Source organism: Pteropus vampyrus, unplaced genomic scaffold, assembly GCF_000151845.1.
Source record: "Pteropus vampyrus isolate Shadow unplaced genomic scaffold, Pvam_2.0 Scaffold8, whole genome shotgun sequence".
Lineage (NCBI taxonomy): Eukaryota > Metazoa > Chordata > Mammalia > Chiroptera > Pteropodidae > Pteropus > Pteropus vampyrus.
This window is the reverse complement of record NW_011888789.1, coordinates 4,157,126-4,176,400: the sequence shown is the minus strand read 5'-3', so window position 1 is coordinate 4,176,400 and position 19,275 is coordinate 4,157,126. Positions and strand designations below refer to the sequence as shown.

General features: G+C 36.3%; 1 pseudogene; it reads left to right on the top strand.

Moving 5' to 3' along the window:
- The first annotated feature begins 17,405 nt into the window (after positions 1-17,405).
- Positions 17,406-17,524, top strand: LOC111729201 (annotated as a pseudogene).
- Positions 17,525-19,275: the final 1,751 nt, after the last annotated feature.

Here is a 19,275-nt window from a genome sequence, read left to right as displayed (position 1 = left end):
AGAACTTCTTTTCAACAAAAAAAGACACCATTAAAAGAGTGAAAAGGCACTTGAAAGATTGGGAGAAGATAGTCTCAATACAGATATCTGTCAAAGGACTTATGTCAAAGATAGAAACCTGTTCATTAAGAAAAGGAGATCCCTACTTATAAAAAAAAAAAAAAAAAGACCAAATATTTAAATACACATGTCACCAGAGAATATCCAAGTGGTCAATAAATATATGACAACATAGTCATCAGTGAAATAAAAATTAAAAGTATGATAAGATATAATATACTCTTCAGAATGGTTAAAATAAAAAGTTGAGAATATTCACTCTTTCACACCTTGCTGGTACAAGTTTGAGTTGCTGTACTCTAAAAACTTATTTAGTAACTAATAAAGTTCCTCATGTGCCTACGTGTCACCTAACAATTCCACTCCTATTTACCCTATGGAAATGAATGTGTATGTCCACCAAAAGACATCTGTAAGAATTATTCATAATAGCTCCAAACTGGAAATATGTCATCAACAGAAACAGATAAATAAGTTTTGGTGAAATTTATAAATAGAATATAACAACATGTCAATGAAAGAAAAAACTACATCTGACATGATTCAATATTAGAGACATAATGCTGAGCAAAAGCAGCCAAGACCCAAAAGAGTATGTCTTGTATGATTCCATTTATATAACATTCAAGGACAGGCAAAACTAATCAGCAGTGATAGAATCAGAACAGTTGTCACCGCTCCGAGGTTGAGTGATAACTGGGAGAGAACACGAGGGAGCCTTCAAAGGTTCTGGAAATATTTTATATTTTAATCGAAATAGTAGTTACATAAATATATGTAAAAATTAATTGAGTCATACACTTAAGATTTATGCAGTTATGTATGTTATAATTCAATAAAAATACATTTTTAAAGTAAGGCTAGAAAATAAAAGCAGAGTAAGGTCCATCAGTTTGAGAAGCTGCTATAGCAAATATACTGTATTTATGCACAAGAGAATAAAAACATTAATATTGAGGAGAAAATCATTTCAAAAGAAAACTATAAATGTATGATGTTAAATATATTATCTTAATAAATAAATCAATTAAAACATTAAAAATCCATTGATATTATAAATATATTAGATTATATTTAACATATTTAAATAACATTTCCAATTCTCTTGCAAGAATAAATGCAATTAGTCTTATTTGCATAACTTGACTTTGGTAAGGAGCTCAAGTCTACCCTGCTATTCTAAAATAAATCTGGATCTCTTCCCTGCATCATTTTCACTTCATTAATTAACATCTAATTTATAAGCATCTCGACAGTTGAAGCATTTTCGCAAATAGGGCAAACTAAAATAAGTACAGACGTATTTAAACATCTTGGCAACACAAATGGTCCTTTCTCATTTGATTTAATAATTTCAAAACTCTTCTCCTGTGAAGCCTTTCTGACCTGATTAATCACAAGTAATCACTCCATTCTTCATGTTCCTATAACATTTTGTTCTAACCTCTATCATAACACCTGTCTCTTTGTAAATAATATTTGCTAAGCTATGAGTTCTTTGCAGACAGAAAACAAGCCTTATGAATCTTTTAATGCCTTTTGCCTTGTACATTGTGGGCATTCAATAAATGTCTGTTGAGTGGCTGAAGGCATTAATAGACAATTCTTTCTAGAAACTCTGCCTGAGAGATTTGGGATGCATTTGTTTGAAAATAAAGAATGCACAATTCAGCCGGTGGTTCCCTGAACTCCATACATTTGCTCATACTGTCCCCTCTGCCTGGAAGGCTTTTCTCCTACACATCATCCCCAGAGAACTTCTCTTGAATAACTTCTCTTTATTCTTCACATTCAGCTCAGGAGTTGAGAGCCTAGGATTGCCCACCACAGACTGGGTTAATTGTCACTGATGCGTGCTTCCGTGAAAGTAAATGTGGATCTCTAACCCAGAGCTGTGGGCTAGAAGCAGGCCTCCATGATGGCTGGGAGAGCTGACCTTTATTCCATTCTTCTTGCTCCCTGCTAAAACACAAGTTACTCTTGCCAACTCTGCTAACTCCAAATGAATGGCACTAGACAGTAAACGGCTACAGAGATCAAAGATGGAAAAGAACGACAACTATGATTTAAGCTGTGTTCCTTCAAGACTGTAATGGGGTTGTGCACCAGGCCTAGATATAAGCAACCAGGTGAGTGACCTCACCTCCCCACTGCCTCAGTCCTCACAGAGGTGCCCCAGTAGGAGTCTTGGGTGGGAAAAGGAAATAATAAGTTTGATGGAAGTTCATGAACTTGCTTTTTTAATATTAGCCTGTTACTCCAGGATCTACCTACCACCACAAAGAGATTTCTGTGTTCTGCTCATCAGGCCTGAGAAAGCTTGGCCTTGGCCAGCCACATCCCTCTATCCTTTGAGCTCCTTGAAGAAAAGAGAGCCATGTCTTTTATCTCTATATTCCCAGTGCTTACCACTGTACCAGGCTGGGAGGAGGTACCCAGAAAATGTGTCTTGATCAAATGAGTTGACTGATTTGCTTTTTGTTCCTTACACTAGGGTGGGCGAATACTTCTAGAGGAGGTGAACAAAACACAGAAAATTTCAGCAGAGGGTATGGAGGGTTTCTCCTTTCCTTTAACATCCTTAGGTCTCAATTATGTAGGAATGGGAGCCTGAGCCCTCCCAATTGCTCTCTGTCTGAAGTGATCATGACGAAGACCCCGTCTGTGTCTACTGCTCAGAGAAGCCCCTGCTATCTACAGGAGGAAAAGAAGTAAGATCTTGTCTGGTAGCTGTTCCAGAACACTAGCTCCTGCAGATGATGTAGGGTTTTGTGCTGCATCACAGAAGCTTCTCGGAACAGTGGTCAGGCTGGCAAATGGAGCACAGAGCTTTGCGGGGCTGCTCAGTTCTCAGGTGTGCAGTAGGCTCTGGGGATAGAAGTAACAGAAGGCTACCTGCTCCCAATCAGTAAGCAGGAGAAAGCTGTTTTTTACCTTTTTCTCTCTAGCTAACCTGACAGTGGGATCCATCTGTGACCTGTGAGTCAGAGAATCAGAGTCATTATTTCTGCTCTATAAAAACCCCTTCCAAATACAGTTATTTTAGTCATGCTTTTGTACAGTAGAACATAAAATGTCTAAAAGGAACTAAACCCATGCTAATTTTAAATGCTAAGTGGACGCACTTAATGTATAAAAAGGAGCATATTTCTGGGCTCCAGGGTAAAATGAGCAGTTCAACATGAAGGTGGAGGATCAGTAATAAAAAATACTAAATGTGTACATTTAATTAGCATCATTAGCAAACTTGCCATATCCTAGGCAGCACTGATATTAAACTACAAACAAGAATAAATGAATCACAACCTAACATCCAACCAACCAACCAAACAAAACAAAAAAACAAGAAAGGATCAAAACATAATTTTAATAGGTTTTTTTAGAAGTAATGCACTGGAACTTAATAAAGTACTTACAAAATGAAAAAACAAAACCTCTGCTTATAAAAATGAAAAAACAAAACCTCTGTTTATAAAAACATAATTCTAATATTATAGCTAAGATTGTCATGGCTACAAATGCAACAAATCTTAAAAAAAATAAAGGCAGAGTTGTCAAAAGCAAGTCAATACTATAGTTTTCTGATCCTCCTTAAAATTACTATCCGCAGCCTCTTAATGTTATGAATGCTGAATTTTCGTTCTGGCTGATGATGTCCTAGGCAGGCCTTACTCAGAGTTTTCTGGTGATCACTCCCATCCAGGAGCCCACTGACAATCACCTTCTTAGAACAAAAGACATTGCTCTCACTCAGGAAATTCTAAGGGATTTAGGAGCTCTATGACAGAAACAGGGGTCAAAGGTTAAACATTAGACCAAAAGATAATCTTAGTGCTGTCATCACTTAGGAAATTACAAGGGTTTTAGGAGCTCTGTGTCAGCAACTGGGGACATATGTATATACATATATATTTTTTCTATTATCTCACAGTAGCATTATAGAAATATCAGCAAGTCTAACAAAGCAATAATGATCCACGAGATAGCTGTCAACGCATTCCAAATTAATTTTTCATAACCCCTAAGTTAATGATTAATTTTACTGCGTATGATAGTCTGCTCATTATAAAGGAAAAAAATCCATCAAATTGATTTATGAGTAGATTATAAAAATAAATTGATTTCTGGGGCCTGGTTACTTATTGATGAATGTCAAGTTCATCAATAAGCATAGATTTGAGAAATTACTTCTGACAGCATGAAAGTAATTCTCATTTTACCTTAATCTTCTTTAAGGTAATAATATTGCTTTAATAAATAATATATTAAAATAATATTTTGCCTTGCAGTGGCTAACTTCCTATTGAGAGAATTTTAACAAAGGCATGACAACGCTCCATCTAGGAATAACCCGAGGAAACCTCCTCATTAGAGCTTTATGTCCCTTCTAGGAGTGACAGGCACTTCAGTAAGTCATGTGTCATGTCACCCTCCAGACAGAAATCTCAATTTGTTTTAAAACAAAGGGAAATATTTGAGGTTTAAGCATATTGAACATATGTCTATTCGTCTTTATTTTCACATACATAATAACTCTGTTGCAGGATACAGAAAGGTATCACAGACTCTATTCTGTGACTGTGACTTGTAACTCTTCAATAATCACATCCTTCCAATTATTTGCCTAAGAGCAAAGGCCATAAACATATACTACCCATGTTTATAATAAATGATAAGAAAAAATACTTATCTGATGTTTATTTTGTACCAGATACCTCCTAATTCTTCGCTAATTGAACTCTTGCTATCTGAATATTTGTTATAATACCATGCAAAAAGGCCTACCAAATCAAAACAGAAATCTGCTAAAGTGGGTCCAAGTATGCATGGAAGTGAAAACATTGAAATTATGTGCAAGATATGTCTGTGCACATACACATACCTATACATGCACAGACATGTATCTGTGTGAACGTATATACGTACATCTCCTAGTTTGATTTGCTGAGAAAGCCTGAGATAATACCTCAGTAGCAATAAGTACACGTAGCACCCAGATCATGGTTTCTTAAGGGCACTATCTGCCTTTCTTTCTTTAAATACCAGGGTAAAGTCCTGAAATTTGTGACCCTCCCCCATCCCCCTTTACTCAGCAGGTGGGCTAATTAAAAACTAGGGGCTATGAAATGCAATGCCACAGAGCTAGTAAATAGGTGAGCTGAGATCTGAATGCAGCCCTATCTGACTCCAGCACCCAGACTCCTACCCGCTAAGCCTTGATAATCTTTAACCAAGCGCAGCCTCCGTCTTGCTTCAGATCAGCATGGATGAGTTTATGTTGCTAGACTGTGTTCATTATTGGCTTCACAATCAGTGATTCCTCTCAATATCTGTGGGCAATCTCATCTTAATGATTTAAAAGAATGTGAGGAAGCTGGTATAGCAAAAGTTTGCATTTCGAAGTTATTTCAATCAAATCTGGCATTTTATTCAACTTTTAAGAGCCTGAGGCTTTTGGATAAAACATGAATCATAAGAAAGAAATCACGAATTTCAGATAAAAGCAGGCCTTCTTTTCGGGAAATCCAACCAAGTAAGTAGGATTCAAAATCTCCTTTATTTATTTTCTTGAAGCAAACATTAATTCTCACCTAAATCTGAACTCCCCTCCTAAATCCTCTCCTTGGTTCTATGTGAGCAAGAATTAGACTTCTATTGAGCAACTGAGATTTGGGGTGGGGGATGTTTTGTAGCAGCTATCCTTCCATAACTTTACAGAAATTGGAACACTGAAATGGAGCACTGCTTTAAAGAAACAACAACCTAAAAATCTGACAGCGTTCAGGCAGTGGGAGGTGAAGACACTGAGAACAGAGGCTGGCAACCTGGAGACCCGTGTTGAGCAGGGGCAAAACATGGAAACGGTTGCCTAGGATGACCCGGAAGCTGGTCTACTAGCTGCCAACTGAAGCACAGAGGCTGGAAAACAGAATGTTAGCAGGGAGTGTTGGCTGTTACAGGCTGTGATTGTTTCAGAGTAGAAAACGTGAGCTTTAAGCAATAATTAGCCAGTTTGCAAGCAGAAATGAAAGGGGATAGTCTAGAAATTTAAAGCCTTGCAGGGCTTGAAAAACTGACTATTTCTAGACCTCAAACAGTAAAAATAAAACTGGCAAAGATTTTGAGTGACAAAGGGTCAGTAATGCCCAAATCTAACTGGACTTTATATTAATCAATATAAACTGCTCTTCTGTTATGCCACTATTTGTGAGTTTTAGTTTTTCAGCAGTTAATGTACCTTTACCTGGTATACATTCACTATTATATTTAATCATGCCAACACTCATTCTTCCCAGTCAGGAGTTGTAAATATATATATTTATAATTAGTAAATGCAATTAGTAAACAGGCTCTTTAAGAATAGTATTTTAACTGAATGGAATCATTTAAATTTTAATAGTATTACTAGCGGTGTGAGTCTTTGTATTAGTGACACTCAATATTTAGTATTGAGATTGTTGTGATTTTTTATTTTAATATCTAGCATCTTCTGTTTTCTTAGTTGCTAAACCTGCTTGCTTTCTCATAAATTAATTCAAAAGTTTAGCTGCTTTCCAATGTCATACATTCTGTTTTACCTTAGAGGGTGAAAGAAGGATCATTTAGTTTGAAAAAAATAAGTAAGAATCTTCTTATCGCCGTCTTTTAAAGTTGTTTAAACTAGATTGGTAGGCTGGAGGCAAATACATTAGACAAGAAAATGAGAAAAGAACTACAGAAATGGAAACCATCATTTTTCATTGTAATTTTAGTGATCTTAGGGTTCCGGCATTGTTGGTGAGTTAATATTTTATGGTAAAACATTCTTATCACAGTCATTTTGCTCTTTAAGTGAATAATAAAAAGGGATTTTACCTGTTCTTACTCTGGTGGCTTCTAAATAGTATGAAATGAAGAAATGAAGAATATGGTTAATGTGATCAATATAAATGATAAAATTGACACAAAATAAATTTTGAAGTCTAGATTATCCCAAATAAGTTTCTAGGTAAAGACCATGTCTTCACATTTAATACATACATAATAACTAATTCAGAAGCATGAATTAAAAAGGAAAAACATTTTTAATAATTTCTGAAATAAAATTTGTCTTCATTAAGAACGCTGTATTAACAAAATAGTATTAACTTTTCAGAAGAGCAAATTCTTACTAAAAACATGTTATAAATTTTTTTGGTTATACTTACCTTCGAAGACGAGTTTCTTTAAACAGTAGAAGTGATTCAATTCTGCTGTTAATTTATCAGTGTTAGAAGCAGCAGGGCAGTGTGTCACACCTGAGGCCTGGAGAAATGTGTCTTAATGATATGTCTGGAATCTGAGCACTTCTCATCACCTCGATGCTTCTCCCCTGGTCTGAGCCTCCTCATCTCTCCCCTGCATTATCTCAACAGCTTCTCAGTTGGTCACCTGGATTTTGTCCTTGCCCTCTGCATGCTACACAGCTGTTAGTGTGATTTTTCTAAAATACAAGTCAGATTAGGTCACCCCTCTGCTCAAACCTCTCCAGTGACCCCCAGTTTCTCTTGCACAAAAGGCCAGTGTTCTTACCATGGCCCCAAGGCACTCCAAGATGTGGACTGTACTCCCTTGCTTCTCCGAGCTTGTCTCTTTCTGCTTTCTGCACTTGCTGCTGCCTTTACTGGGAACATTCTTCCCAGGTATTCACATGGCTAGCTCTCACCTTCAAGTCTTGGCTCTAGTGTCACCTCTGAGCTGCCTTTCCTGACAACTGCACTTAAAATGCAACCTGAACCCCCTCTCTCGTGCCCACCTCCTCCCACTGCCAACCTGCTCTTTTTTCTCTCCTTGCATAGCACCTTCACCTTCCAACATACTACATAAACTTACCATTTATTGTCTCTGCACTCCACCACTCACCCCCACACAAGGTTGTAAGCTCAAAGAGAGCAGGGATTATGTATTTTGTTTACTAATCTATCCCTAGTTCCTCAAAGTGCCTGGCTCATTTTAGGTACTCAAAATTATTTGGTGAAGAAATGAATAACTTGTTATTAACAAGTCATTTTATTTTTTTAATTAAAATAATGATTTATGCAGAGCACCTTGTTCTAGAAGACCCCGGTATATTTTCATTTTTCTTTTCTTTGTCAAAATAGAAATATCTTTATTATTGCAAGTACTTTTCCCAATGTCCTCATTTTTAAACAACCATCATTGCTCGTTTCTAAACTCAAGGTCGGCAGATACTGAGGCTTTTATATATTTGAGTTAATGCAAATATGTGATGTTCATAGACATCACATTAACAATTTGACCTTTGAATTGATTTCACTGTATCTTCAATCTCTTTCAGTCTAAGGTGGGTACAAAGTGTTTATAACAAGATGTTCCTTACAATTTGCAAAACTGTTTCCTTCATCCTGGTAAGAGATTTATTTTTGAAATAAATGTTCTCATGATAGCAAAAAATGATGCTACAAATAAGGTTTGTGTTGTTGATGCTGTTGTTTTTGTTTTTGTTTTTTTTTGTTTTCTTTTTCTTTGTTAAACTGTCCCTCTAGTCATTGGTTCAGATGAGATTTGATTTTAGGACTGAAGACCACTCGAATGTGTAATAATATACTAGCTTGGGTTTCACAAGAGGTTTTACTATTTATTTGCATATATTCTCCAGACACCAGGTTTTATGTCATATTTATACATATTGAGAGTTAAGAGAGAAATAAAATTGTATAACTTAATTTCTTCTGTAAGACAGGATTATTAGGACGGGCAAGGAAGTTCTGCTTCATATGGCAAGATGATACATTTAGCTTCTGTGAGAGGTTTTTGTGCATTGCAATCTGTCATAAGAAAGAACAAATGGGCTGTAGTTTTCTAGCGACCTGTAAACATTCCTTAGTGCTAGTCACCTAGTAGATAATTAGAAAATATTTATCTTAAGTGTATCTTATTGTCTCAGCATCAACTCAGTATTTCAGTTTAACCTATGGTCACCTTTTAACCAGTGGGCTGAATATTTGCATCTCCCCCAAATTCGTATGTTGAAATCTTAACCCCCAATGTGATGGTACTGGGAGGTAGGGAATTAGGGTTGGATTAGGTCATTTATTACTTTCATGATGAGATTAATGCTCTTCTAACAAGAAGAGGAGACATAGGCTCTCTCTCTGCTCTCTGCAAGTGAGAATACAGCGAGAAGAAGGCTGTCTTCAAACCAAGAAGTGGTTCTCACCGGAGAGCAGACCTGCTGACACTTGATCTTGGACTTCCCAGCCTCCAGAACTATGAGAAATGTACGTCTGTTGTTTAAGTAGCCCGGCCTGTGGTAGTTTGTTATAGCAGCCTGAGCAAAACTGTATTTGCTTGGTTTCAGCAAGGCTTCCACCTCAACCCAAATCTATCAATACCTTCCCTCTACATTGGTTTCTCCTTGCATTCACTGACTGATGTCCCACATTTTTACATTGAACTTCTTTCTGACCTTCTGAGTCTTTTCCGAAAACTGATTCGATTTTCTGATGCTCTTCCTTGATACTAGTTGCCTATATTCTGATACTTCTTTGGATTTGCTGGTTATTAGATATTGTCCAAACCACTAACCCAAACCTATAGGTATCCTTATCTTGAGTCCCGATGTAGGTCAGTCCCAAGTGGTCTGACCTACATCACTGTTAATTTAGTACTAGTTTTATAAAACATCTGATAAGCTAAGTTATTGAACTATTTGACATTAACCATGATTAGTGGTAACCTTAAATAAATAATCCTCACACTTCTTAGAATTGGGATTTTATCCCAAATATGTATCTTCCATAAGTCATGGTATAAAACAAATACATAGTGCTTGCATTTTAGTATTTTAAGTATTCATACGTTGTATGCTATTTTGAACATAAAATTCTCCAAAATGAAACAACTTATCATGATTTATCAATAGATGTTTTAAATTACATTACTGTAAGGCCCTATTTTAGGAATATAGCCTAAGAATAGCTAGTCTTAGTGAACTATTACAGAAAGTTGTTAGGATTTTTGGAAAAAAATTATTCAAATTCCAATGTCGTAAAACAGCTTAGAGTCAGTTTCGTGTTCCATTAACTAAGATACATCAAGAAGACTATGTTTTCTACACCTCCATAAACCAGTACTCCACAAATTGTTCATATACTGGTACACTTAGGAAATAAAAAATCATATGACCCAGTAGAGAAAGTAGACAAGTCTGCTCACAGCCTGATGATCAATTCTAGGGACTTTGACCCTCTAAAGTCTCCCCTAGTAACTCCAAGAGCTAAAGGGATCAATAATTTGGCATATCTGTGACCTATGCTATGCCACACCAGATGAGAAACTGGCATGTACCTAGGACTCAGGATGAAATTACAATACAAAAATTATGCAAGTGCCCTTGAAAATATACACAACATCATTAGTCACTAAGGAAATGCAAATCAAAACCATCATGAGGTACCACTTCATATCCACTAGGATGGCTAGAATAAAATGAAATTTAAAAACAAAACAACGGGTAAGTGTTGGTGAGGATGTAGAAAGATTAGAACCCTTGTACATTTCCAGTGAGAATGTAAAATGCTTCCGCTACAATGAAAAACAGTTTGGCAGTTTCTCAAAAAGTTAAACATAGAATTACTATATGACCCCATAATTTTTCTCCTAGTTATATACCCCAAAGAATTGAAAACAGGTACTCAAACAAGAACATGTACATGTGTGTTCATAGCAGCACTATTCACAATAGCCAAAAGGTGGAAACAACCCAAATGTCCATTAACAGATGAATAGATAAACAAATCGTGATATATACAATAAGTGGGATATATTCCGCTATTGAAAGGAATAAAGTACTAATGTATGAATGAACCTCCAAAACATACTAAGTGAAAGAAGCCAAACACAAAATGTCGCATATTGTATGATTTCATTTATAAGATATATACAGAAGTGATAAATCTGTAGCTGCAGAACACAGATTAGTGGGTGCAAGAGGCTGGGAGGAGGGAAGAGTGGGGAGAAAAGGCTTAATGGGTATGGGTGTTAACTTTAGAATGATGAAAATGTTTTCAAACTAGGCAGAGATGGTGATTGCACAACATCGTGAAGGTACTAAATGCCAATGGATTGTTCACTTCAAAATAATTAATTTTATGTCATGTGAGTTCCACCTCAAGAAAAAAAAAATTTTTTTTAATTACACAGTGAAGTAGAAGTAGACATTTTAAAGTTCTCCAATGTATTTGATCAATATAGATGCTAAGGTCATTAATTCAGGTGCAAATATACTTAAAATGTATCCATCTGTTCAGAATGTCTTTCCTATTAGCTAGAAGAATTGAGTGAAGAAAAAATTGTTTATTCCATTTCAATTGATCACTCTTACCACCAGCTATTTTAAAAAGGAAAATAGGTCAGTTTAGTGGATTAGGAGGACAAAGAAGGAAAAGAAGGAAGGTTGGAGAAGGAGCATGCATTGTCCACTTATTTTTCTACCCTTTCCTAAAGCAGGCTATGCTTATGGTTCTGCATTTGTTTTTCCTGGGGGTAGATATTCTGGAAATGAATGGAACATTAGAGATCTTTTTTGGACTACGGCTTGACTATATCTATAAAGGCTCCACTTTAAATTGCTTGTTCTGTAGAGAAACAAATAGTGGTTGTGTCATTTAAATTTAACTGAAGCAAGTAAAATATACATCACTGAGATGGTTAATTTTGTGTATCGTCTTGGCAAGAATATGGTGCCCAGTTGTTTGGTCAAATACTAGTCTAGAGATTGCTGTAACTGACATTTACAATTTGTTGACTTTAAGCAAAGTGGATTACCTTCCATAATGCAGTGGTCCTCATTCAATTCATTGAAAGCCTTAAGAGCTAAGATGAGGTTTCCTGGAGAAGAAAGAATTATAACACAAAATTCCAGATTATAACACAAAAATTCTGCCTGAGTGTCCAGGCTTTGGACTCAACACTGCAATGCTGGCTTGCCCTACAAATGTGAGACTTGTCAGCCCCCAATCACATAAGCAGATTCCTTAAAACAAACAGATAGATAGAAAAATAGATGATAGGTAGGTAGGTAGGTAGGTAGATAGATAGATAGATAGATAGATAGATAGATAGATAGATAGATAGATAGATAGATGGAGAGAGAACTTACTAGTTTTGTTTCTCCAGAGAACCCTGATTAATACAACCACTTCAGCGTGACACACTTATACTGATCTTGGGCACCAATCCTGACTATTAAAATAAGGCCACCACTATCACCTTCACAATCTCCTCATGGAGGCCACTATATTAAAAATAAGAGCTTAGCCCTCAAGGGTTTATTTACTTTAGATTTACTCAGAGAAACCAGAGCTTAATTATCATTGTTCCCTGAATTCATCCTGCTTATCAAGACAAGGTTTAACAACACACAAAATGCAGGACATTGATGTCATCAGGTCTAAGTGACGGCACAAAATGATGGTAGGTTTTAAACCAAAGTATATTCAGTCGCTAAAAGTATTCAATGTAATGTTAATCCCTCAAAGAGAATAAATTACAACATTCAGAAAGTTGTTGACAGCAGTTTTCATTATCTCCCAAGATGAGATAATAACAAACAGAATTTTTTAAATATCCTATACACAGCTTTAATCAAATGAATTTGAAATTGGCAAAGTTTTATTTCATCTTATTCCAGGGAGACAGAAGATACATAACACAGACACACAGGAAAAAGAGCAGGGATCTGCACTTACGTGTGGTGTGCAATAAGTCAACCGGCTTCCTCCAGGGGAACAAGCCTTCGTAAAAGACCAAGAAAAAAATATGGTTCTTAGTGTTCTTATAAAATTCAGTAAAGAAACTTTTTGTCTGAGATGATCAGAGTTATTAGTAGTCAAGAAGAATAAAAATAGAAAAATAATGAAAACATTACCACTTACCAGAGTTATAAAAATTAAAACATTTATAACATCTAGTGCTGATCAAGATGTGGTACAACTAGCACTTTCATACACTGCTGATGTCAATTTCAATTGCTAAAACATTTCTAAAAAGAAAGCTGTCACTATCTCTTATTTCTATTAACATTTACAATGCATTCATTGACATATAACAGTCTCATCCAGAAATAAAAGTCTTGGAGCATGAGGATTTATGTATCAGGATATTTATTAAAGTATATGTGTAGTTATTTAAAAAAAAAAATCTGAAAATAACCTACACATTTATAAAAAAAAAGCATGGTTGAATAAATTAAAATATCCATTATATATAATATTAAAAATAATGAGTTATATCCACAAGTATTAATGTGGAGGGCTGTTTATGAAATGTAGTCAAGTGAAAGTATAAGTAGCAAAGAGAAGTATAGAATGTGAATCCATGTTTATTAAAAAAAATCCTACATTTGATAACTCATGTTTGTTTGCATACGTTTGCATAGAGGAGGGTGTGGAAGAGTGTACACACCAAAATACTAACTTTACTTCAGAGGAGATGGAATTGCACAGGGTTTGGAGGAGGGTATGGGTGAGATTGTTAATGTTTCATTTTTATATTTGTGTATTGCTTGACTTTGTATTGTTTATATTTTATATTTTAAAATTTTCTATATATATTTTTTGACACATTAAAAACTTTTCTCGGTGGGTTGAGACTGGTCCTCTCTGGACTGCCCACTTCTTTGAGGTAGCAAAGAGCTCAGCTGGACAGTTAAGTCTCCTCCATGTGGCCTGTGCACCCCAGGAGACAATATTCCTCTGCCTTAATTACTCCAGCACCAGGTGCCAGACCTCTAAAGACCACTTGTAGTTTAGAGCCTGCAGGAATTACGGTAGTCCCTGCATGTCTGAGGGTATATATTCCAAAATTCCTAGTGGATACCTGAAATGTGAATTATACTGAGCCCTATATATACATACCTATGATAAAGTTTAATTTATAAATTAATATAGTAAGAGATTAACACCAGTAATTAATAATAAAATTGAACAATTATGACACTATATCATAACAATTATAACACTATACCAGATCCCCACTGCTCCCCTTTGATTTGCCTGCCGAATATTCAGCAGTGAAGGTCAGCATTTCCACCTTTTATTCTAAAGCAGCACCATCATTGTTGAATTCTACAGTTTCCAGGAAACTTCCTTCTCCTTCTGTCTAATCTTGTGCTCCTTGATGGACTAAGTTTCTAAAACAGGTTTCGGTGATACCTCTACATTTCAGCTGAGAATTTCTGATCCAGTGAAGACACATGTCTTTCCTAATTCAGATTACTGGTTTAAACAAGCTCCCCAGATTCTTTCTGAAGACTCAAGAAATTACCAATTAACATCTCTGTTTTGGATTGTCCTCCATTTGTGTGCTTGGCTAACTTATGAAGCCCTAATAACTCTAATCGTCACAGTGACACTCCGTAAACCATTTAATAATTTTTTTTCCCTGAAGTGGATATGTTCACAAAGAACTTCTGATTTCGGAAATAAGATGAGTAGAGTTGGTGAACCTGTAGCAGTAAAATAAGAGGCCCACCCACCACCAGTCCCTAAGAAGTTGAACAGCTAAGGTCGGTCACATCCAAGGACATTTTATTGTGCCAGTGGGTGCAGAGCCTTAGACTCGCCCTCTCTCAGAGTCCCAGTGTTGGGTATAGCTTTCTCGGTCTGTCCATCCCTCCTCAAACCCCCAGCACCTAGCACAGAAGCTGCTGAGAAGAACCTGAAGTAAACACCTGCTTACCTTCACTGTTATATTTTGTCTTCTCAGTGAATGCACTTTCTTCGTATTGAACAGTAAGATATGACATTTGAGTTTGGGATTAGGACGAAGAAGGTAGGCAAAGGAAGCCTTTTGACCTGTTTTGGTTCTAAGCAAAAGACAAAAGGAAATGTCTCAGGACCAGCCTTTTTCTCTAGAGTGTTACATTGGAACAGAAATAAAATATTCCTTTGCCTTGATTTTTCTGTATGATTATATCATCTTCATGAAACCGGTGAGGATTGGTGGCTGCTTGAGGGCCAGACTCAGATATTTAGTCATATCTCTATTTATGAATTGGCATTTCCTTTTAACATTGTCTGGAGTAGCTTTCTAATAGTCACTTATTATAAGAAAGGGTTTCTGTGTATTCTTTTAGTAATAAAAAAGTAATAAAAATAATGTTTTAATATATAGAAGTTTCAATCTTTCTAAATTCATTTATAAGATATATGGCCTTAAAAAACTTTTATCAACCCACTATATTATTTCATAAAGGTGTATCTACAAAAAATTAAATCCTGTTAGTATTTTTCGATGAAGAATTTTTAAATTACTTTTTTATATGTTACGCCAAAATGTACAGGAAGAAGAAAAAGAAAATCGAATAATATTAGGGATAAGATTACAGCTTTATTTGGTCAATTTATATGCTTCTGCATAGATGGAGAAAATCTGGAATGGGAGATCACTCTTCCTGATGAGCCACCTGTGACCCTTTTATATCTGGGGCATTTCTGAGGTTCCATGAGATTCAGACCTCTTTTCAAAAGAAAAGTGTGACTGAAATTGATTAAACAGCTCAGTGGGCCTCGTGGGGCAGGTAGTATATCACCATCTCATTCCAAGTTCCAGGACAGGGCTGTGAAAGACAAGAATTTGACTTTATCACTCTCATCTTCCCTATCTCTCTGTGCCCCTTATCCCTTGCTCCTTCCATTTGTTTACTATTCTATTTCAGCTAACTGTCAAAATGGGCAGAAATCTCCTGTGATACGTAATCCATATGCAGAGGGTTGTGCATTTTAAGAGTAGCTTTCCAAAATTGAAAGACCTTTAACTTTTATTGATTTTATTACCAAAGTAATAAACACCAACATTTCAGGCATCAGTGGAGGGAAGCCAATGAGAGAAGGACCTGAGAACAAAATGCACCCCCTTCATCTATAAGTGAGGAGAGAGAAAAGGATTATAAAATGGGAGTGGCTAAAGAAGCACTGTGAAGGCCTTTCTCATAGGTGCCCTCACTACCTAACTGTGCCCCTTTCCATTAAGCCCTGATACAAAGCTATTTCGTTTGAATAAATATGAGCTGCTGGTAGCAATGTTTAATTTTAGCCTCTCATTCTTTACTTTTTTGTATGATTCAGCCTATTTGTCTCAAGCTTTTGGCTTCGTTTTAGGAAGCAGATGTTTAACCTCCTGTTACTTGAGCTACTAATCTCTATAATTAAAAGTTCCTAAAGAATATAGGGAGGGGTACGACCTAGTTCTTGGATAAAATTATATCTATGTGTGGGAAATGTATTTCCTTCCGATTACTTTAATTATAATCTTGAGCGTCTATAGCATTTGTTTAGCTTTTAAATTTTAACAATAAAGCTTCGCTTGAAAAAAAATTGTAGAGATTCTTGAATGACTTGTATCAAATTCAGCTTTTATTTTCAATTACATATTTACAGCCAGTGAATGTTTATGTACTATTTTTAAGTTTTAAATGTTTGACAGACTAAGCAAGGCAGTGGCTCAGCTCTGCCCCATGAATGGCTCAATCCCAAAATTTCGGCGGCTTTAGTATAATTGCAGCATCACATAAAGTGAGGTAGATCAGTTGCCCTCTATTTTGAAATGACACCTCCTAGTACATGGGGCCTCCAAGGTCACTGTGGTAGAGGAAGAAAGGATGAAAGTAGTGTATGGGATATTTTATGAGCCGAGACATAAAGTCACTTGCTTCACTTTTCCCCAGATTTTAATGGGCCAACCCTCGGCCCAACCTAACTGCAAGGAAAGCTGTGGCATGTATAAGAGTGGATGGATGTTTCTTAATCTAAAGGATTCATCCAAAGAAAGAAACAGATGGATGATAAAGAGGGGAACTGGTTAAATATCATCAGCTTCTTCCTTAGATAGATATGTTTAAAATAAACCCACAAAGTAGAAAAACAGAGCAGGAAGAGGACTATTTTAATAGTAGTATGCCTTTTCTGTTTGACAGTTGCTTTAATACTATATTGAAATTCACTAAAGATACTGAGAAGGGTACTGATTCTTACTTAGAAAATGGGAAACATTTATAATTGGGTGTCTCAGTGTGCAGCAGCTAGTGAGGATAGGTTCAGTTTATTTATTTATTTGTTTGTTTGTTTTTATGATGACATTGATTAATGAAATCAAATAAGCTTCAGCTGTACATTTTAACAGTAATACATATATATATTTACAGTGTGTGTTCACCTCCTATAGTTAGATTTCTTTCTGTCACCACATATTTGACCCCTTTTACCCCATCTACCTTCTTCCTTCCCCCTTCTCCCTCCCCTCTGGTAACTACTAGTCTATTGTCCATGTCCATGAGTCTCTGTTTGAGTTCAGTTTAGAATGGAGTGAACAGCCATGCCACCCTGAACAAGCCCAATCCCGTCTGATCTCGGAAGCTAAGCAGGGTCAGGCCTGGTTAGAACTTGGATGGGAGACCACCTAGGAAGACCAAGTGCTATAGGCATAAAAAATAAAAAATAAAGGATTGTAAGCTGACAAGGTCCTTGCAATCTGTGAGGTCAACCAAGGGTTGCCTCACCTAAAAAAATAAAAATAAATAAAATTAATTAAAAAATTTTTAAAAATAGAATGAAGTGAAAGTAATGAGTGGCCCTTGTGAAGGCAAAGGAATAGGCAAGAGGGTGGGAGTAAAAAAAAGAACAATATTCAAGTAAGTAAGAGGTGTTTTGGAAGGGACAGGAGTAGGTAGATTTTCAGTTTCAGAGCACTTCCTTCACACATTGCTTCTTACCTTTCTTTTTTTTTCTCATTATATTACTAGAAATTTATGAAAGCTTCTTAGAGTAAAAATATTCCTCTTTTCATTTCTCTACTTTCTCTGATTCTCCTAACTGGTCACAATTTTAAAAAATTTAAAATTTAATCCAAGAAAATATATGGATTACAGACGAGCTAATGTTGCTGTAATTTTTATAAAGGAAACAGAAATACATCCAGAGACCTCAGAAAATTAAGTCTGAGGTCCACTTCTGTCATGGAGGATACCAAAATATAGTTCCTTTCCTTGAGTAGCTCACAATTGGAGAGGAGAAGGTGAACCGTGACTATCGTGTAATATAATATGGGACCTAAGGGCACTATGTACAAAGTATAATGGGACTTTAAAGAGCATAGTAAACATACCTGCCTGGGGGTACAGGGACTTGTCATGGAAGAGACACATGCAAAGCCAAAGAAACCCGAACTGACATGACTTGGTCTTCAACAGTGAGCCAAGTTGGATGTGGGGAAATGCTGGGAATATAGGCTGGAATCAGAGTTTGCAAATTCCCAAAAGCCAATTTGAGATATTTGAGAATTATTGGGCAAATGATAGCCAGCCATCACAGGTTTTAAACTAAGGAAGTAGAATGATTATATGAGCAGCTTCCCAAACTGGTATTTGTAAAACAATATCCCTTATCGATGTTTGTGATCAAAATGGTTTAGGAATCACATCATATGTCTCCTTCTTGGAGAACTACAAGAACTCTAATGAGCATAATATATGTTGAGAATTCCTGAAATAAAGAAACTTTTAACTTTAACTCAGGATTTCTAAAATATAGTTATGTTTATTAGTTTTCTGTTGCTGTGTAGCAAATTACCACAAGCACAAGCTTAGCAACTTAAAACAATACCTATTTATTAGTTCACAATTCTGTAGGTCAGAAGTCCAGCATGGTATGACTGAGTTGTCTGCTCAGGTTATAATCAAGGTGTTTCCCATGCTGAGTCCTCATCTGGAGTCTTTTCGGGGAAATCTACCAGCAGGCTCATGCTTATTGTCTGCAGAGTTCTTTGCCATTGCAGAGCTAATGTTCTTAGCTCCCTGCTCCAACAAGTCCCTTTCAGGCTCCTCCCACATAGCCCTCCCCAATCCCAGACAGTTCACAGTATAAAGGTCTGCCTTCTTCTAGGCCAGCTGGAGCACATCTCTCTCTTCCCTGCTCTGCCCCAAGGGCTCATGTAATTAGGTCAGTGCCACCAGGATACTCTGCCAATCTTAAGGTCAGCTGATCTGAGACTTCCATTATATCTGCAAAATCTCTTCACAGCAGTAAGTAGATTAGTGTTTGAATAGCCAGAAGTCAAGAATTTTGAGGATCCATCTTAGAATTCTGTCTACCACAATAAGCAAATGTTGTTATATAAAAAATCTTTTAGGATATTGCAAAATAATGTTCTACAGCTGCCTAATCTGTAAAAACTAGA